Source organism: Mauremys mutica, chromosome 1, assembly GCF_020497125.1.
Source record: "Mauremys mutica isolate MM-2020 ecotype Southern chromosome 1, ASM2049712v1, whole genome shotgun sequence".
In the NCBI taxonomy this organism is placed as follows: Eukaryota; Metazoa; Chordata; order Testudines; family Geoemydidae; genus Mauremys; species Mauremys mutica.
The window spans coordinates 314,640,510-314,662,344 of NC_059072.1; the positions used below are offsets into that span (position 1 = coordinate 314,640,510).

Genomic DNA, 21,835 nt, shown 5'->3' on the forward strand with positions numbered 1-21,835 from the left:
CTCTGGCAGGAACTGTGCTTTCAGGAGGTTGGCTTGAGCAGCTGGGCTTAATGATAGAGAAGATGCATGGAGCATCCATGTGGTTGCTCTGACATTCTGCTAATCATGGAGAATTCTTAGTTAAGGGGATTGAAACCCGCTCCTCCTCCCCAGCTTCTTCTGTGGTGGGAAGCCATGCCCTTGCCCTCCCAGTCTTCTTCCCCGAGGGAAAATTGAAAAGAAAACTCCATGAGTTGAAAATTAGTTCTCTCACTTATGTGGATTATTCTTACACATGGAAAAATGAAGCCCTCTGTATTAAATCTGTTCTTGTTCAGGCAAACTCTTGTTCACTTCAATGAGAATTTACCAAGTAAGAACTTCAAGATTCAGCCTACAGTTATTGGGTGCAAATTAAATCCAAAATCCAATATAAGCATCCATTGTGCTTAGTTTTCAACTGCTTAAAATGTTAAACCAATCTTCCAGGGTTTTTGATTGGTGCTAGTTTCCATGACAGTTTCCATTTGAGAATTTGGCTGCACTGTTTTAGAATCTGCATTCTATCCCTCAATGTTTTTAGAGCAGGTCTGGCCTAATGACTATTTGTGAGTGTTTTTTGTTGGTGTTGTTGTTGTTGAGCCATTGTCTACATTTTCTGTGAGTTCCCTATTTTCTTTTTCCCATTCTACAACCAGAATCTCTTTAATACTGTTTACCCCAAATTTAAACAAGAACTGTTAAGCTACTCCAGGTTAATCCAAGCGTTTTCAGTCCATTTCTTAGACTGGGTGAGGGGCTGTCATTATGCACTTGTGATCAGGGTTGGGCAAATACAGCAAAAATGCATTAGTAAATATTATTGAAAATAAAAACCCCAGAGTTACAGTAGATTCCCAGAGTTACAAACACCTCTGGAATGGAGATTGTCCATAACTCTGAAATGTTTGTTACTCTGAACAAAACATTATGGTTGCTCTTTCAAAAGTTTACAGCTGAACATTGACTTAATACAACTTTACGGTTGTGACAAAGTTCCTCCTCTACCTTGTTGGGTCCTGCGCTCATTGGTGGATTTTTGCTAGCCTCAGAGATCTTCCTGTGTTGGATCAGGAGTTGGGAGGTTTTGGGGGGAACCCGGGACCACCTTCTACCCCGGGTTCCAGCCCAGGGCCCTGTGGTCTGCAGCTATCTAGAGTGCCTTCTGGAACAGCTACACAACAGCTACAATTCCCTGGGCTACTTCCCCATGGCCTTCTCCCAACACCTTCTGTATCCTCACCACAGGACCTTCCTCCTGATGTCTGTTAACACTTGTACTCCTCAGTCCTCCAGCAGCTCACTCTCAGCTCCTTGCACCTTTTGCTCCCAGTTCCTCACATGCGCACCACAAACTGATGTGAGCTCCTTTTTAAACCCAGGTGCCCTGATTAGCCTGCCTTAATTGAGTCTAGCAGCTTCTTGATTGGCTGCAGGTGTTCTAATCAGCCTGTCTGCCTTAATTGTTTCCAGAAAGTTATTGATTGTTCTGGAACCTTTCCTGTTACCTTACCTAGGGAAAGGGGACCTACTTAACCTGGGGCTAATATATCTACCTTCGATCACTCTCCCGTAGCTATCTGGCCTGATGCTGTCACACTATACAAAAGAAAAATGCTGCTTTTAACCATCTTAATTTAAATTAAACAAGCACAGAAACTGTGTTCTTACCTTGTCAAATCTTTTTTTTAAAAATTGTTTTTGTAGTTTATATTGAACACAGTACTGTACAGTTTGCTTTATTATTATTATTTTTTGTCTGCTGCTGCCTGATTGTGTATTTCCAGTTTCAAATGAGGTGTGTGGTTGACTGTCTGTTCATAACTCTGGTGTCCATAGCTCTGAGGTTCTACTGTACTTCTTTGTAATTTACAACCCTTTATATTGCTTTACTGGTAAACATCCCCATAGGTGACCTTTTTTTCCACAAAGCAAAAACACCATGACTAGCAGTAGTAGAATGCTAATGTTGTAAATATCAGTCTTACGAATGGCTGACTATTTGAACCATTTTTCTGCTGCTGAATTTAGCTTTCTGCTGCTGAATGCATCTTCAGTCCTTCAGCCAACTTTCAAGCAGCTGAACAGGTTTGAAAAGGCAGATTTGGTGGCAAAGAAGAGGTGCAGTTCTCTGACACAAAGAAAAATCAGGCACACTCTATATTTTTTACAATGCATTATATACATTATCATTGAGCAAATTAAATTATGCACCATACAAACTGTAATTGAAATGTTTAATGTTATGCACCTTTTTATTGTATGAATGTCTCAATCCCCAATTAGTTAGCACAATAGGGGTTCTACTGTGCCAAATATTTATGAGACTGTTTGCATCGGAAGAGCTCCTGTAGCCATTTTGAAAAGCTCTTTTTATTATCCTCAAAATAGATTAATTTTACAATGCTTGTGGATAATTTACAGACAAGAAAAGGATTCTGTTTTCTTAAATAATTACATAAAATCTTAACTTAAATAAGCCTTAAATAATTTAATCATGGAACAGAAACAACACCATGGAATTTACCACTGATGGCCAATTATATGGTGTGAAAACGTATAGGGATCTGTTTACAAACTATAATTTTTACAGGCTATAATTTTTTCTCACACAGCAATTACACAGTGACAAATTAATAACAATGACAACCGCTGTGTGTATAAATTAAAAACAGAAGAAAGGGCTCAGTTCATTGTGTTAATTATTTACAACAAATGATTCAAAATGGCCAACTAGTGATGTTCTTTCCTGATGTCTCTTCACTTCACATCCCTCTTTCTTTCTTTCTTTCATGTTAAGGCCAGTCAAATTTTTCACCATATGCATACTTAACAGAACTGATCCCCTTGTTTGCACTGACTAAAATGGTCAAACCGAGGTGCCTAAAATTAGGCTCTGAAATCCACATTTAGGCCTCTAAATAGAAGTGATCTCATTTGAAGAGGTGTTGATCACCAGCAGCTCCCATTGACTTCAATGGGATTTTACAGTGGCTGCAATGAGACACAAGTGACTAAGTTTTCCTCTTACTTATAAGAACATAAGAACATAACATAAGAATGGCCATATTGGGTCAGACCAAAGGTCCATCCAGCCCAATATCCTGTCTACTGACAGTGGCCAATGCCAGGTGTCCCAGAGGGCGTGAACCTAACAGGTAACGACCAAGTGATCTCTCTCCTGCCATCCATCTCCACCCTCTGACAAACAGAGGCTAGGGACACAATTCCTTACCCATCCTGGCTAATAGCCATTAATCCAAAGTAATTCCACTGCTGGTTTGCAGAAGATAACATAGATACAACCACACATAAGCCCTCCACACATACTGGCAAGGACTTCAGTGGAGTTACACAATGTAACTGGCAGGATAATTTGGCCTGTCATGTTCTAGATGTCTCCGCCCACTCTGTTGCATAACCTAATGCAAACTTACAACAAAAAATGTTGAGATACCTTTTAACAATGAATACATGATTCCCTTTTACAGTATTGTGTGTAAATGATGACCCCTTGTTGTTTACATTCTCCCAGAAAAATCTCCTTTTAGACTCAAAATTGCTTTTTAAAGGTACATGGTCTCTCCAAATATTCCTCTTTCCCCAGTGCATTTCCTGTCTCAGGGCAAGGCTTACACTTTTCAGTATTAACCCTGTTCAAATCAAAATAGTGAAAAATCTGCTGTCTAGTAAATGAAAGGAGTAAATCCCATAAATCCATTCACATAAGCTGTACAAAGATTCTGGCAGTGATATGTGCTTCCTGTCGCATGTATCTCTACCATCCGGTCGAGACAGTTAAGGACTCAGTATAGCAAGCCATTAAATCCCAACTAAAGAATACCAAGCTACGGTAGTTAGAGGCTCACATACTGCTAATGCCGTGCTGATCTGCTTCTGGCCACATTCCATGTCATCTTTTAATTCCTTTTGTGAAACATGAATGTCAGCTTTCAATTGCTTTGGACAAGGATCTTGGCTAGATTTTAGTTCTTCCAGGATGACAGCTACAATCTCTATTTGAGCAGGAACTATACACCATCATCATCTCAATTTCCTTCCCTGGAAATATTCCACATTGCTGATGCCAGTTGTCATAAGCTTCTGAGAACTCAGTTTGGACACTTGGAGTGACCTATTTTCCTTGTTGGGAAAAAGTGAGTGGAAACACTCAATATTTCTTGTATGTTAAAATGTTAAGGGACAACTTACGTTGTATTATTACTCCTAATGTTTTACTGTTAAAAGATCTAACCAAATGTTGTGTGAATAAGAATGGTCCCTTCATGCTTTTAGTGCTGAGCTCTCTATTAACCTTTGACACTCATTGACAAACTTTTGGAGTTGCTATTTACTGTCACTGCTATATAGTGGGATTTAATGGACAGACTGGGACTGAGGTCACTGGATGATGATATCCTAGTGGAGTGTGCCAATAGCTCTATTTTAATTGATGTGTGCTTTATTGGCAGATAAAGAGTCTGAGGCTACGTCTACACTACCCGCCGTATCGGCGGGTAGCGATCGATTTTTCAGGGATCGATATATCGCGTCTCATCTAGACGCGATATATCGATCCCCGAACGCGCTTATATCGATTCCGGAACTCCACCACCGCGAACGGCGGTGGCGGCGTCGATATGGAGAGCCCCGGAGATCGATCCCGCGCCGTGAGGACGGGTAAGTTATCGATATAAGATACTTCGACTTCAGCTACGTTATTCACGTAGCTGAAGTTGCGTATCTTATATCGATTTTTCCCCTTAGTGTAGACCAGCCCACATTCAACTCCCACTGAGATCAATAAGAATCCTTTCATTGACTTCAAGAGGAGATGAATCAGACCAAAACTGAGGACCAGTAGTAGGCTGGGCCAGTATTTCATTCTTGAAGTCAATATTCAGTACTCATTATGAGTATTGTAGTTATATATATACCTACTTTTCCTGCAGCTAGGTTTCTGTCAGTAACTGGGCAGTGGGCAGGCATGCCCAGTAGTTAGAACAGGAGTCAGATCCAGTCGTTAGAGCCAGAGTTGGTAGCCAGGAATTGGAGCTCAGGGTTAGAGCCAAAGTCAGAAGTCAAGAATCTGAGCCAAAGGGTCAGAGCCAGACGCCAGAGCCAAGATGTTAGGAACTGGAGCCAAGGATCAGGGCCAGGTTACCTGGAGCAAGGTAAGCAAGGCTGGGTCCAAGGCAGGCACAGGGCTGGGAACAACAGACACAGAAATGATCACAGCTGTGGATGATGCTTTGAACAGCTGCTGCTGCTGGGCTTAAGAGTCGGTCTGCTGACTCTTCCAAACAATCAGGCGATGTAGTCAATCAAGCAGCCTGCTACAGGCCAGCTGTGCTCATTAGGTTACCCGGTGACTGGTTCTGCTGCAGAAACTGATTCTTGACACTTTATTCTATTACAGTATTTGGACTCAGATGTAATATCTCTATAATCCAAATTTTTTTATTTAATTATACAAATATGCTAAGAATTGCAAGACTGCTATTTAGTATTCTGAGTGAACTAGTACTACTTCTGTTGTCAAAAAAGAAAAGTTTCTTAAAAATGAACTTTAATTTCTTTAATATGTTTATTACTGCATAACACTAGGTTGCTTCTTTGGCAACACTTCAAAATTATGGCTCAGTAATACTGAATGGAAGTGACCAAACTATTTATGTAGAAGTGTTTGTGTCATTTATGTTATTACCAAATGCTGCACAGTCATGATGATTAATGTTAATACAATAAATAATTAATCGTTATGTCATTATTTTAAAGAGTTACTGCAATTTTTGTGAATTAGCACTTCTTAATCTTGTTCTAAAATACGATATTCTGAATCGATCTATATCAATCCCCCTGGGCACTTAATCATATATACAATCGATCTATATCAATCCCCCTGGGCACTTAATCATATATACAATCATATATACATGCTGGCAGGCCCCAGCATGCCAAGCGTGGGCGGCAAGCCACGGGGGGCACTCTGCTGGTGCCGCGAGGGCGGCAGGCAGGCTGCCTCCGGCGGCTTGCTTGCGAAGAGTCTGCTGGTCCCGCAGCTTCGGTGGACCTCCTGCAGGCGTGCCTGCGGAGGGTCCGCTGGTCCCGCGGCTTCGGAGGACCTCCCGCAGGCATGCCTGCGAGAGGTCCGACGAAGCCGCAGGACCAGCGGACCCTCTGCAGGCAAACCGCCGGAGGCAGCCTGCCTGCTGTGCTTGGGGCGGCAAAATCCCTAGAGCCGCCCCTATATACAATGTATCCATTAAAGGGTAAAACAATTCTATACTGAGAAAATGCATTCACTGGGTCAGAATCTGGAGTCCAGCCAAGTTGCATGCTGTACAGGTGAAACTATTTGTTATGTATGATATGGCTGTCTTAGAGTTTCTTAAAACATAGTTGGAGTTGGTCCTGCTTTGAGCAGGGGGTTGGACTCGATGACCTCCTGAGGTCTCTTCCAACTCTAATCTTCTACGATTCTGATTGTTGTCGGGGCAGAGTTCAGGATAGCCGGGATTCTTAACTGCAATTTTCAGCTTTTTCAAATATTTAGTTTTCTTTTAATTTAACCTTAACTCTGAATTTACTGACCTTTAAAAAAATAAATACAATGTTCTTGTAAGTGATTTTACTTTTAAAACTCCAGCTTAATGAAGTTTATTTTTCTGTGAATAATATGTAGTTTCTGATAACTTCTGTAGGGTGATAGACAACGTATTGTGACTATAAGCAGTAATTGCACAGTTAAGTGATTATGGTATTGCAAGATGTAATGCACAACCTCACACTATCCTAAGTCTTTTCTTTCTCTTTATATTTTTCTTAATACATATTTAGTGATATATTTGTCAGTTTTACTTTTATACAAACTAATGAACCAAATGACTAAAATAAACAGTGAAACTCCTTGGCCCAGATTCCCAGATCTAGCTGAGGAGTACACAGCACTCTCAGGAAGATGAGTAAAAAGTATCAAGCTGCCTTGATTCCAGCAAATCTCTAATCCATCAGCTACACCATCTATTCTGGAGTAAAGGATGATCATTTTCTATATCCTCTATTTATGTTAGTATAGTCACTTCTACTTAGTCTACCTGCCTTGCCTTATTGTACCTGAATGCCTCAAGATTTGCTTTCACATTGAGGGTGAACTGTTTAGCACCTGGTGAAGAACAGGAGATGTTAGTTTTGGAATCATAGAATATCAGGGTGTGAAGAGACCTTATCTAGTCCAACCCCCTGCTCAAAGCAAGACCATTCCCCAGACAGATTGTTGCCCCAGATCCCTAAATGGCCCCCTCAGGGATTGAACTCATAACCCCATGGTTTAGTAAGCCAATGCTCAAACCACTGACTTATCCCTCCCCTGTATTAATTGCTTTGAGTCCCATGAAGGAACAATTTTTGCTGCCTAAGGCTTGATTTGGGGTATTTCAGATTGGGCATTGGGCTGGGTTAGGGTTGCCAACTTTCTAATTGCACAAAACCAAACACCATTGTTTTGCCCCCTTCCCTGAGGCCCTGCCCCTGCCCCGCCACTTCTCTGTGGCTCTATCCAACTCACTCCAGCCCCCCTTCCCTCCGTCGCTAGCTCTCCCCCACCCTCACTGACTTTCACTGGGCTGGGGGTTGGGGTGTGGGAGAGAGCTCCAGGCTGGGGCCAAGGAGTTTGGAGTGTGGGAGGAGGCTCAGGGCTGGAGCAGGGGGTTGGGATCTGGGAGGGGGTGTGGGCTGTGGGATGGAGTTTGGATGCAGGAGGGGCTCAGGGCTGGGAGTTGGGGTGCAGGAGGGAGTGCAGGGTGTGGGCTCTGGGAGGGAGTTTGGGTGTAGGAGGGGGTTCCGACCTGGGGTAGGGCGTTGGAGTATGGGTGGGTGTGCTAGGTGCGGGCTCTGGGAGGGAGTTAAGATTCAGGAGGGGATTCTGACCTGGGGAAGGGGGTTCAGGGAGCGGGCTCTGGCCAGGCAGTGCTTACCTTAGGTAGCTCCTGGTCAGCAGTGCAGCGGGGCTAAGGCAGGATGCCTGCCTGCCCTGGCTCTGTGCTGCTCCTGGAAGTGGCTGGCATGTCTGGCCCCTAGGCGGAGGCATGGCCAAGCAGCTCTGCGTGGTGCATGCTGCCTGTGCCTCCAGGCACCGCCCCCACAGCTCCCATTGGCCGTAATTCCCGGCTAATGGGAGCTGTGGAGCTAGCGCTCAAGGTGAGGACAGTACACGGAGCTTCCCTGGCCACCCCGTGCCTAGGGTCCCACAGGGACATGCGAGCCACTTCTGGGAGCCACGCAGAGCCAGGGCAGGAAGCTTGCCTTAGCCCTGCTGTGCCGCCAACCGGACTTTTAAAGGCCCAGTCAGCAGTGCCAGGGTCCCTTTTTTACCTGGCGTTCCGGTCAGAAACCAGATGCCTGGCATTCCTAAGCTGGTTGCCTAGCTCCCATTGATTTCAGTGGGAGTTATGTACCTAAATACTTTTGTGAATCCCACCCTAAGGGCCTGATCCAAAACCATTTGAAGCAGGTGGTAGTCCTTCCATTGAATTCAATAGGATTTGGATCATGTCCTAACTCAACAATATTGGGAAATAGTACATGATGCTTGTTACCTGAAAGGAAACTATTGTCAAAGCAACCACCAATAGGCCCAGGGCAGGTCAAAACCTGTCCATTTTCCTCTTGGGTGCATGTATTTCATCTGCTCTCCCCACACAACTCTGTGCAATGTTAATAAAAAAGTCCAGCCCCTGGTATAACATAATTCTAGTCCAACATATATTTTAAATCATGTAAATACATTCTGGTTTCCTGACCGATTCGTTGCATTACATGTTTCCCTTCATTTAGAAGAAAAAGGATATTGTTGCCTTTTTGGATCCAAAACACCTTATCTTTTTAATTTCAAAAGCATGATAATTTCTACATCAGCGTTATCTGAAAAAGTTTATAAAGCTATAATCCCACTATGACAAGCACCTTGCTTTTTGCATCTAACTGACTCAATCTCAACCACAGACCTATCAGTATTTTCTCTGCGCTCATAATATGGTGAATGAAATGGAACCAACTGATTACAGTAACATGGATGGAATTTAAAACTCAAGAACAAATGATTCAGAGAAAACTGACACCAGCACTACCTACTTCTATTTTATTGACTCATTATAAACAGGATATATAGCTGTGGAAAATCTCTCTCTCTCTAGAGATTTGAACTAAGGAGTCCAGAATCCATAAGAACAGCTCCATCACCTGCGTTAAAGAAGAATCTCCATTAGCTATCAATAGACCTAAGTGTCTAATTCACAACAGAGACAAGGTGGGTGAGGTAATATCTTTTATTGGGCCAATTTCTGTTGGTGGAGGGAACAAGTATTCAGGTTTCACAGAGCTAAATTTTTCTTTTAATATCCTGGAAGCAACACAGCTACACCAACACTGCAAATACTAACTCACTACAAACCTTTAATGCATTAAGGTAGCCTCTCTTTCTAGTCATGGAATATCAGGAAGTAGATAATATCTTCAAAATTAATTATTAATACAAAAGCATATAGTGAATATGATTATTAGAACTGGCCAGAACATTTCAACTTTTCTTTTAATTGAAGCCAAAACGTTTCATGAAGAGATCAATTTGATGAAGGTCTCTTGAGAGTAAAAGACTATCCCTTCTGCCTGGTGGGATATATGAGAGCCAGATTCAAGTCACTGCTGTGCCTGATTTAGAGTGATTTAGGATAAAAACTCTGCTTGATTAGAGCATGGGCTTGGAATTAAAGACCCAGGCTCATCAGGCTACTGTCAGAAGACTGGTTTGTAGGCAGTCAAGCCAAGTGCTCAGAGTCCAAATGCCAAAGCCCAAGGTCAAAGCAGAGTCAAAACCAGGGCCAAGGATCAGAATCGTAGTCAGTGTCCACATGCCAGAGCCAAGGATTGAGACAGAGTAAAAGCCAGGAATTAGAGCCAAGGGTCAGAACCGGGTTATCTGAAGATAGAAGCCGGGCTGGTTCCAAGGCAGAAGCAGGGTTAGGACAGGACTTAACAAAGCTGGTGCAGAGCAGGGTCTGGGCTGGGTGCAGGGCAAGGCATAAGATGGAGCAGTGCAGAAGCAAGAGTAGGGCTGATAGCAAAGCAAGCACAGAGAGACAGAGAATCCACAGAAGCATGCATTGAGCAGCTGCTGGGCTTAAGCGCAAGCCTTATCTGATCAGGTGGTTCTGCTATGGCCCAGCTGTGCTCACATTGCCTGATGACTGGGCAGGTGCAGCTGCAGACCCTCATTGTAGTTGATTATACTTATTACATTTGGAGAGACAAGGAGTGTGTTGCGGGCCTCAGAAAGCCAGTCAATACATGGCTCTTGCCCTAAAGAGTACACAATCTACATTTAACCTGCACAGCAAGCAAAAGAGATAGAGATGGGACAAAGGTGATAATAAGATCATGTGGTCTCTCAGGAAGGCATGTCTGCATCTTGATAGCTGGGATTAAGTGTTTTACGTATTTTAACATGTTAATTTAAAAAAAAATTGTTTCTTATTTGGTAGAAGTGAATTTTAATCAGGTGAGGAAGTTGGCTTGATGAGCAAGTTAGGATAGCATGTTACAAGTTTAAGGGAAAGCGTGGAATAAAGCATCTAAGGCCTGTTGGGAATGCTGTCTATGCTCCCAAACAGGGATCTAAGGGGGTATAAGGACTCCTGTCCCCTTATTTACTACTGTGACTTTCAGAGACACTATTCAGTCCCTACTCTGCTCCTGGACAGCATAGTTATGTGCTGCTCCTTATTCAGAATAGACTGCAAAATGCTTATCCAGCCTATGGACATTTGTAAAAGGCAAAGAGAGCATCAGGGCTGGCATGACTGGTGCAATGGAGCTAGTTGGCAGGGCTAGATTCCTTCTGAAGTGGCTATAGCACTGTTTTTTTTTTTTTAAAGAATAATGCTGAGTAATTTAGTTACTTTTCAGGCTCCAAAGTACCAAGGATTAACTGTAGTTACTCTCGCGTGTAATGCTGTCATTCCTATTCTTAGCAACAATGGTTGTTGGTATCCAGTCTGGCCACAGCATCATGAAAAAATTCACATATGTGATGCAGGAGTAATGGGAAATCTCTTACTTCTCTGGGAAAATAATCAATAATATGTCAAATTACTTGAAGTAATCTGTTGCTGCTTACTGAGATGGATGAGAAAGATACATTATCCAGTGACCTGCACCTTATTTTGCTATGTACACCTAGAATCATAGAACCATAGGATTAGAAGGGGCTGCAAGTGTCATCTAGTCTAATCCTCTGCTAAAATGCAGGATTTGTTCGGTCTAAACCAGGGGCGGGCAAACTATGGCCCGGGGGCCTCATCCGGCCCTTCAGATGTTTTAATCCGGCCCTCAAGCTCCCCCCGGGGAGCAGGGTCAGGGGCTTGCCCCACTCCATGCCGCTCCTGGAAGCAGCAGCATGTCCCCCCTCAGCACACTGCCCCCACCCCAAGTGCCACCCCTGCAGCCCTGGAACTGTGTCCAATGGGAGCTGCAGGGGCAGCACCTGTGGATGGGGCAGTGCGCAGAGCCATCTGGCCATACCTCTGCATAGGAGACAGGGGCGGGGAGACATGCCACTGCTTCTGGGAGCTGCTTGAGGTAAGCACAGCCCGAGAGCTGCTTGAGGTAAGCACCCCTGACCCTCTCCTGTGCCCCAACTCCTTGCCCTAGCCCTGATCCCCCTCCTGGCCTCTGAGCCCCTTGGTCCCAGCCCAGAGCACCCTCCTGCACCCCCAAGCCCTCATCCCCAGCCCCATGCCAGAGCCCGCATCCGCAGCTGGAGCCCTCACCCCCCCCACCCCAGTCTGGACCCCACTCCCACACCCTGAACTCCTCTTTTCTGGCCCCACCCCAGAGTCCTCACCCCCTTCCGCACCTCAACCCCCAATTTTGTGAGCATTTATGGCTTGCCATACAATTTCCATATCCAGATGTGGCCCTTGGGCCAAAAAGTTTGCCCACCCCTGGTCTAAACCATCCAAGACGATGGCTATCCAGCCTCTTTTGGAAAACCTCCAGTGAAGAAGCTTCCATGACTTCCTTAGGCAGTCTGGTCCATTGTCCTACTGTTCTTACAGTTAGGAAGTTTATCCTGAGATTCAATCTAAATCTGCTATGCTGTAATTTGAACCTGTTGCCTCTTGTCCTGCCTTTTGCCAACTTTTCCTCATCTTTTTTATGGCAGCCTTTCAAATATTTGAAGACCACTGTCATGTCCTCCCTCAATGTCTCTGTTAATACAATCTAAAATTGCATTTTTTTTTTGCAACAGCATCGCATTGCTGACTCATTTTGTGGTTGTGATTCACCACAACTCCCAGATCCTTCTCAGCAGTGCTGCTGCTAAGCCGGTTACCCCCCATTCTGTACTTACACATTTGGTTTTTCTTCCCTAACTGTAGCACCTGACATTTGTCTTTGTTGAATTTCATTTTGTAGTCTATAGCCCAGTTGTCAATCTCTCTGAATTTTAGCTCACTCCTCCAAAGTATTGGCAACCCCACTTTATGTCATTTGTAAACCTGATCACTATGCTCTCTATTCATACATATTGGTAATTAATAAAGAAATTAATAAACACCACACCCAAAACAGCTCCCTGTGGAACCCCACTTGGGACCTTCCTCCAATCTGACACATTCCATTAATAATTACTCTGTTTACAGTTGTTTAACCAATTATGTATCCAATTAGTTGTAGTTCCAGCAAACCTGCATTTCTCCAGCTTACTTATCAGAATGTCATGTGGTACTGTGTCAAAAGCCTTGCTAAAGTCCAGGTATATTATATCCACTGCATTCCCCCTATCCACCAAACCAGTTACCCTGTCAAAGAAGGAAATTAAGCTGGTTTGGCATGATTTGTTCTTGGTAAATCAATGCTGGCTGCTAGTGATTAGGCCTTCATCCTCCTGGTATTCACAAATTGAATGTTTTATACATTGCTCTAATAGCTTCCCAAGTATTGAGGTCAGGCTGACTGGTCTATAGTTCCCCAGCTCCTCCTCCCCCCCCCCTTTTTAAAGATGGGCTTTAACTTAGCCCTTTTCCAGTCTTCTGGGAACTCCCTTGTCATCCATGAATTTGCAAATATTATTGCCAGTGGCTCTGAGATTTCTTCTGCTAATTCCTTCAGTACCCTTGGGTGCATAGCATCACACCCCACTGACTTGGATTTATTCAAATTGGTCAGAAGATCTGACATGTTCTTTATTTATCCTGATTTGCAGCCCTTCTCCTTTATTGTCTGTGGTAACTTCACTAGTCATCCAGTCACATGTTATTTTTTGTGAAAAGACAGAAGCAAAGTAGGCATTGAGCGGCTCTGTCTTCCTGTCATCTTCCATTACCAGCTCACCTTCTCCATTGAGCAGAGGTCCCACACCATCCTTAATCTTTCTTTTTTTTTGTCTGACATATTTGAAGACCCCTTTTTCATGATCTCTAACATTCCTTGCCAGCTGTAACTCATTCTTTGCCATGGATTTCCTGATTTTGTCCCTACACACTTGTGCTGTTCCCATGTATACTTCCTTAGTGACATGCCCCTCCTTCTATTTTCTGTATGTATCCAAAGCTCCTTGTGCAGCCATATTAGCCTTCTGTGGCTCTTCTTATCTTTCCTCTGCATCAGACTAGCTTGATGTTGAGCCTCTAATATTACATCATTTAGGAACTGCTAGCCCCCTTCAACTCCTTTTCTAATTGGTCTTTCCATGGGACCTTGCCTACTATTTCCATGAGTTGGTTGAAATCTGCCTTTCTGGAGTCCAGAGTCCTTGTTTTGCTGTTCTCATGTCCTCCTTTCCATAGGATCTTGAATTCTATCAGATCATGATCACTTCCTCCAAAGTTCCTGATCACCTTCATGTTTGCAATTAATTCATCCCTGTTGGTCAAAACCAGATCCAAAATAGGTGATCCCCTAATTGTTTCCTCAACTTGCTGAATCAGAAAGTTATCCCCTACACATACTAAGAATTTGCAGGACATATTATGTTTTGCTGTAATAGTCTTCCAACAGATTTCAGGGAAGTTAAAATCCCCCATTAATACTATCTCATGTATGTTAGCTAATCTTGTTACCCACTTGTAGAATGACTCATCCACTCCACCTTCCTGATTTGGTGGTCTGTAATAGACCTCCAAATAACAATTCTACTGTTCTTTTCCCTTTTTAGCCTCACCCAGAAACTCTCAATAGGTCTGTCACACTTCCTCTTGGACCTCAGAGCAAGTATATACATTCTTGATGTACAGTGCAACACCTTTTTTCCTCATACTTATCCTTTCGGAACAAGCTATCACCCTCAATGCTGGTACTCCAGTCATGGGAGTTGTCCCACCAAGTCTCTGTAATGTGAAGTAGCTCATAATTTTCTTCATATACCATGACTTCCAGTTCATCCTACTTGTTCCTCATACTCTTTGCATTTGTATACAGGCATCAAAGATATTTTGCAGACTGCCCTGGTGAAAGTGAATATAAATTATTACCAAATCAGAATAGTAGCATTTTACACTCACTTTGCACAGTGGTAAATGCAAACACAAGGTGCAAGACAGCGGAGAATAAAATCCACAATCACTATTCAACAAGCAAAAGAGAGTTAGTTTTAGTGCCCTGACCAACCTTATGGGACATTTCTTCCCCAGATGAAGTGGTAATAATGAAAATTCTTATAGCAGTGTGTGAAGTGAGCCTCGCACATAACAGCTACTTCATTTCTTTGTATATAAGCAATCAGGTACTTCAGATACTTCAAAACACTTTGGTTCATTTGATTAAAAATGAATGGAGGTAGAAACAGTTCTTAACGTTTCAGGGTAATAGATCCTTCCAGTCTGTTTACATATTAGTACTATACCCCAATGGCAGTAATCAGATTATTGGAATATCACACACATTAATTTGTTTAGTTTTACCATAGTATTTTGCTCTCTTACTATCCCTTTCACTTTGCCCAATTTATTTCCTGCCAATTGCATGTATTCCTCTTACTGTCTCTTGTTCCCCCTTTCCTTCTCTTTAATCCATCCTCTTTCCTTCATTGTGTTTTGATCTCTCCTCTCTTCTAATGTTCCTTCTGGCTCCTTCCTCCCCAACCTCTTCTGCCTCTCATCTCATTAGGCTCTTTTTACTTTTCCTGCCCTAAATCCACTTTACATCAACAGGAATTGAGCACACTCAGCACCTTTATAGGATTAGCTTGAAGGCAATGGAATTAATTCATGAATGATTCTATGAAAAAGCACACATGACAGCAGGATTGGGGCTCCATGTGTTAACAATGTAGTGATTCATTTGAATTACAACAAATTGAGAGTTTTAAGTAAAACTCACTACCATTACAGACTACCTTTAAAATAGAGAAGATAATACAAATGTATTTCACCAACCTCAGGTCATATACAGGGAAATATTGACTTGTAAATTAGTGTCCTGCGAGCTTCCTTATTCTTTAATGAGTGTAGAAGAAAAACAATGAAACATTATTAATAATAATAATAAAGAGAGGAAGGAAAGATTTTAAAATGACATAGTTTAGACAAGATGCATTATCTAATTCAGATCTGGATTTATTTTCATGAAAACTAGACTTTGCTTCTTTAGAAAAAAAATCATAGAATCATAGAATGTTAGGGTTGGAAGGTCATCTAGTCCAATCTCCTGCTCAAAGCAGGACCAACAGCAACTACATCATCCCAGCCAGGGCTTTGTCAAACCGGGCCTAAAAACCTCTAAGGATGGAGATTCCACCATCTCCCTAGGTAACCCATTACAGTGCTTCACCACTCTCCTTGTGAAATAGTATTTCCTAATATCCACCCTAGACCTCCCCCACTGCAACTTGAGACCATTGCTCCTTGTTCTGTCATCTGCCACCACTGAGAACAGCCGAGCTCCATCCTCTTTGGAACCCCCCTTCAGGTAGTTGAAGGCTGCTGTCAAATTCCCCCTCACTCTTCTCTTCTGCAGATTAAATAAGCCCAGTTCCCTCAGCCTCTACTAATAAGTCATGTGCCCCAGCCCCCTAATCATTTTCGTTGCCCTCTGCTGGACTCTCTTCAATTTGTCCACATCCCTTTTGTAGTGTGGGAACCAAAACTGGACACAATACTCCAGGTGTGGCCTCACCAGTGCCGAATAGATGGGAATAATCACTCCCCTCAATCTGCTGGCAGTACTCCTACTAATACAGCCCAATATGCCGTTGGCCTTTCTGGCAACAAGGGCACACTGCTGACTCATGTCCAGCTTCTCATCCACTGTAATCCCCAAGTCCTTTTCTGCAGAACTGCTGCTTAGCCGGTCAATCCCCAGTCTGTAGTGGTGCATGGGATTCTTCCTTCCTAAGTGCAGGACTCTGCGCTTGTCCTTGTTGAACCTCATCAGATTTGTTTTGGCCCAATCCTCCAATTTGTCTAGGTCACTCTGGACCCTATCCCTACCTTCCAGCATATCTACCTCTCCCCACAGCTTAGTGTCATCTGCGAACTTGCTGAGGGTGCAATTCATCCCATCCAGATCATTAATAAAGATGATGAACAAAACCAGCCCCAGGACCGATCCCTGAGGCAATCCGATTGGTACCGGCTGCCAACTAGTCATCGAGCCATTGTCTATGAGGGAAAATGAGGGAAAAGAATGAATAAGGAGTTTCCTATATCTTAGCTCCATATGTATCCATAAATAAGTTACTTGTTGCCATGTTGTTGTTTTTTTTAGTATGTGGTGTTAGACTGATTAGGCCTGTGTGCTGTGTGTCCTGAAATAGATGGTTGGTTATTGTTAGCATAATCTCCAGATCACCCATAAGAGTCATTCCTATACAGATAGTAACCATGGTGCCATATTTCTACTGTAGCTTTTGTAACTGCCATGACTTATAATATCTATCCATTGAGATAAGAATATCCTCCTTTGCATTTGATAAACCACCATGGAACTTTTTTACTTGCTCCAGCTGATATAGAGACTTTGGGGTTTATTTTACCAAGGGGTAAACTTGGGCTTGTACTTCATTGACATGCTCTGAGGTGGAAAAGGACATGCGATTCTCTTTCCATCCCAGCATGGTCATACAGGGCTCAGAGTGCTGGCAGCAGTGTCTCCTGAATGTCCCTGGGGAGGCTGGCTAGTACACATATGCTATGTACTTAAATGCCAGCATTACTCAGAGGATACTCTGCTATATATTTCATTTACTGCAAATGCAAATTCTGCCATTCCCCAGCTATTGTCATGCTTGGATGAGATCACTTCCTGCATGAAGAGCAACTGTATGGAGCTCAGTATGGAAAGACAGAAGTGATGCTACTGGATAGACATTTGAAGAAGTTTTCAACACCATCCCATTGCTTTTATAGTGGGCATCTGCTCCACCATCACCAAAACAGCTTTGAGTTGCTGTGCTCCTGGACATCTCTGTGATACTAGACTCTCATATGGCAAAATCAGCAGGAAAAGCCTTCTCCTACCTGTGGCTGGCCAGAAGATGAAGAGCCATCCTGTCATACGCAGACCTGGCTCTGGTTATCCATTTATTAGTGACTTTCAGACCTTATTGTAGCACACTATGCACAGTCCAGGCAAGCTAAAGGAAATACAGGTGGAGTCGTTTCTCTGATGACAAACACAGGTCAATAGGAGCACTTCAGCAGCACTGGCTGCTCCTTGGATACAGTCTTAGTTTTGGTCTTCAAGGCTTTAAATGGGCTAAAGCCAAGCTGTCTCAAATACTACCTCTTGTTCCATGACCATAACCTCCTGAGGAACAAGAGAGAACAAGAATACAAGCCCAAATAAGTAGGGTCCCACCAAATTCACAGCCATGAAAAATGTATCATGGACCGTGAAATTTGGTTTCCCTCTGTGAAATCTGGTCTTGTGTGCTTTTACCCTATACTATACAGATTACATGAGGGAGACCAGTGTTTCTCAAATTGGGTGTCCTGACCCAAAAGAGAGTTGCAGGGAGGTTGCAAGGTTATTTTAGGGAGTCATGGTATTGGTACCCTTACTTCTGCGCTGCCTTTATAGCTGGGTGACCGGAGAGTGGTGGCTGCTGATTGAGTGCCCAGCTCTGCAGGCAGCAGCGCAGAAGTAAAGGTAGGATGTCATAGTATGGCATTGCCTACTTCTCTGCTGGTGGTGGTTCTGCCTTCAGCAGCCACCGCTTTCCTTCTGCCCAGCTCTGAAGGCAGTGCCGCCACCAGCAGCAGTGCAGAAGTAAGGGTAGCAGTACCACAACCCCCCCACTACAATAACCTTGCAACCCCCCACACAACTCCTTTTTGGCTTAGGACCCCCTACTATTACACCAACATGAAATTTCAGATTTAAATAGCTGAAATAATGAAATTTACAATTTTTAAAATCCTATGACCGTGAAATTGGTAGGGCCCTACAAATAAGAAATATATCCTAAAATAAACCTACCTACTTCTGGATAGGGCCAGAGAAGAAGAAACTGAGGCCTTTGTGTTCTATATTCCACAATGATGGGTGTTGTATAAAATCCTTATAGATGAACAAATGGACAAAAAGTTCCCAATGTCATTAACAATGGCACATTTGCAGCATGCTTTTTATACATGCAGAGTTTTATTATAAGGGGGGAAATACTTTTAGTAGTCGTTTGTGTTGTATCATGTAGGTCACAGCAGAGTCTGGCCTCTCTTGTATAAACAATCTACACTGATAATGAAAACTTTAATCCAAAATGGAAAAAATCTTCCACAAAATGTGCAAACAGTCATAGGGAAACAGTTGAAAGCCATAACAGCTATCCTGAGGAAACAGTGATTGATGTTTTGTTTAATTAGAATACAAATCTCATACTAAATAATAAGTATGCAGTCACCAGCCAATTAATTACTCAAACTTCATTATAAAGAATACCAGGGCCACAATTAGCTATTGCATATTCACCTCTCATTTGAATTACATATTTTAGACAACAGTAAAAAAGCAATACATTTATTTATTTTGATTTAAAATATTTTATAACCACACCCTGTCATAGGCGCTAGGCGATTTAACTTATAATAAAAACAGCAAGTCATGTATATAATAGAAGCACCACAACAATGTAACACTGGCATTCATTTCTGCCTTCAGCTACACTGATGGAACTAAGAACGCCATTGGTTCCAAAGGGTTCCACCAATGGCTGTGAGGGATCCAATGGGATTCCATGGCAGTAAGTGAGGGCACAATTTGGTCCTGGAAAATTAAAACTATACCAACAGCACAGCTTATCATCTTCTTTCAAGAACTTTCAGAGAAAGCAACTTCCTCAGAGAGCTCCACAGGAACACCTTGACAGATGTGATTCTGGTAGCAGCCTAGGACATCCTTTAAGAAAGGCAGAATGCACAGTGTTTAAAGGCCTCCTTGCTGCAGATATAGGCCTAAAAATATTTTTATCCTCAACTAGATGGGAAGGTTATCAATGGATGGGGAAATTGACTGGACTAGCCATTGCAGAATGAGTTGTTCTGCCATAACTATTCTGGCATAGCTCCCCATGTGGACATTATTCTGAGATAAAAATAATTTATTCTAGAACTATTACTCCATTTTAGAAGTGGACTAATTATTCTGGAATAAAGAGACTTTTGTTCTGAAACAGAGTGTCCACACAGGGAGATATTCTGTAATAACTATTCCAGTCAAATTCCCCATGTAGACAAGCCCTGAGAAAGACAAGTGAGAGGGTAATACAGTGGGAAGGACAGCAGTTTCTTTCTTGTTCACGCCACACAAAGCATTCAGAAATATGTCAGAATGTGTGGCGCCTGAGAACACACCAGGGCAATTTCCATTCATTCAATACTTGTCATTCTTAGATGAAAAATTCATAAATGAGCTCAGGAACCAGAGATCTGTGCAATGTCTTATGCATAAAGGAATCAAACTATGTAGGGTTAAAAAAAGTAATGAAATGTCAGTTTCCTTTTGCTGCTGACAGGGCCAGTTGATACTGAACTGTGGGGACGCTCTGTTTATGAAACGCTGAGTAGTGATAAAGAAATGGTGTTATGAATGGTCCACATCTAAGCAAAAAAGATCCAGGAGGAATTTAGACTCTGGACATCATTTTAACAAATTTAATTGGAGTAGTAATTTGAGAGCCCAAATGTTTCCAGAAATCACATACAATGTGGACTTCAGATATTACAAGACACAATCTATCTTGATGTTTAGTAACAAGGAGGATAGTCTGTGAGCAGTAGCCTGGGTACTCAATGAAACTATGGTTACTTAGTGGTGTCACCTTTTGAACCTACTTCTTGCTTTTATTAGCTGTGACCATATGGAGCTCACAGATGGCAAATAAAACAGTTACATCTTGTTCAAATAGGTGGGGGAAAGAACAGTAAATACATTGCTGGCAAAAATCAAGATCAGTGATGCATGGGGTACGTGTCGGTGTGGCCTCAATGTCAGATAGATCATGGCACTTTTGTCCCTAAGGGCATTTTCGGTTTTAAAATTTGAATCTACTGGACTTAGAAGTGAGAGAGGATCTGACACTAACTGCCTGGGATGAGAGGGGAAAAATGAAGCAGAAACTCATTCCCTGCCTTCCAACCCTCAGGCATTTCCTCACTTCCCATTCCTAATGAGAGGCTTCTTCTCTCCTCCCTTCCCTAGAACATTACCTGTGGTATTTTCTCTCTTCACCCCTTCATTCCCCCACCCACTATGGAAGTGCTTGCTCAGTATTCCCCATTCTATCTGATTGGTGTGCTCGGTTGCCTCTGCCTGAGCCCAGGGACAGAGTGAAGCACTGACTGGTATGGTCCATTTGCAAGCACAATGGTGCCAATGTTTACACAGCCAGAGTGAGTAGGATGTTAGGATCAGGAGGCCAAAATTGCATCCTCACTAGTTAGAACTTGGGTGGGCCCCCATTCACAGCACTACCAAGTTAGTTGTTGTGCTTTGATGATTAAAGGCATTCTCTCAGCAGAAGGGTTTAGCAGCAATAAGGTAATGAATGTGGGTGATTGATCTTGAATATTGATCTACATCCCAAAATGTGTATAGGATTCTTTGGGCAGTGTGTTGGAATGTCAGGGGAGTAGCCACTTTCAGCACTCTCCCCCCCAGAGGCAAGAAGTGGGATTACAAGCTAGTACGGCTGAATAGGTCTAACCGCCAAACGGTGGAGCAGCCATCACAGGGGAATATTCTAGATCAGGGGTAGGCAACCTATGGCACGGGTGCCGAAGACGGCACATGAGCTGATTTTCAGTGGCACTCACACTGCCCAGGTCCTGGCCACCAGTCCAGGGGGCTCTGCAGTTTAATTTAATTTTAAATGAAGCTTCTTAAACATTTTAAAACCCTTATTTACTTTACATACAACAATAGTTTAGTTATATATTATAGACTTATAGAAAGAGACCTTCTAAAAATGTTAAAATGTATTACTGGCACATGAAACCTTAAATCAGAGTGAATAAATGAAGACTCGGCACACCACTTCTGAAAGGTTGCTGACCTCTGCTGTAGACAGGCTCAGTGTATGTCTTCACTACAGAGTTAACCTGTGGTCTTATGGGGGTTTTAACCCCAACCCCCCTACCATCTATACACAAAAACTTCGGACCCAGATTTGGAGGTGCTTTAAGTCTGGGCTAGCTTACCTGGCTGGGGGTATAGGTTGGAACCTGGGTGCTGCTTTCATTCGGGCAGGAACCCACCTACTTTGCAGTGAGGATGCAGGAAAAAAAAATCACTCAAGTTCTTAGTCCTCCAATGCCCTTCC

The 21,835-nt window shown here is 42.9% G+C and overlaps 1 long non-coding RNA gene across 1 annotated transcript in view; it reads left to right on the forward strand.

Moving 5' to 3' along the window:
* The first annotated feature begins 10,342 nt into the window (after window positions 1-10,342).
* The window catches only part of LOC123369923, a 61,145-nt gene continuing 49,652 nt past the window's right edge, over window positions 10,343-21,835 (forward strand). Inside the window, exon 1 of the long non-coding RNA XR_006579186.1 lies at window positions 10,343-10,438. This is a non-coding gene — a long non-coding RNA (uncharacterized LOC123369923). The remainder of the gene's footprint in view (window positions 10,439-21,835) is intronic.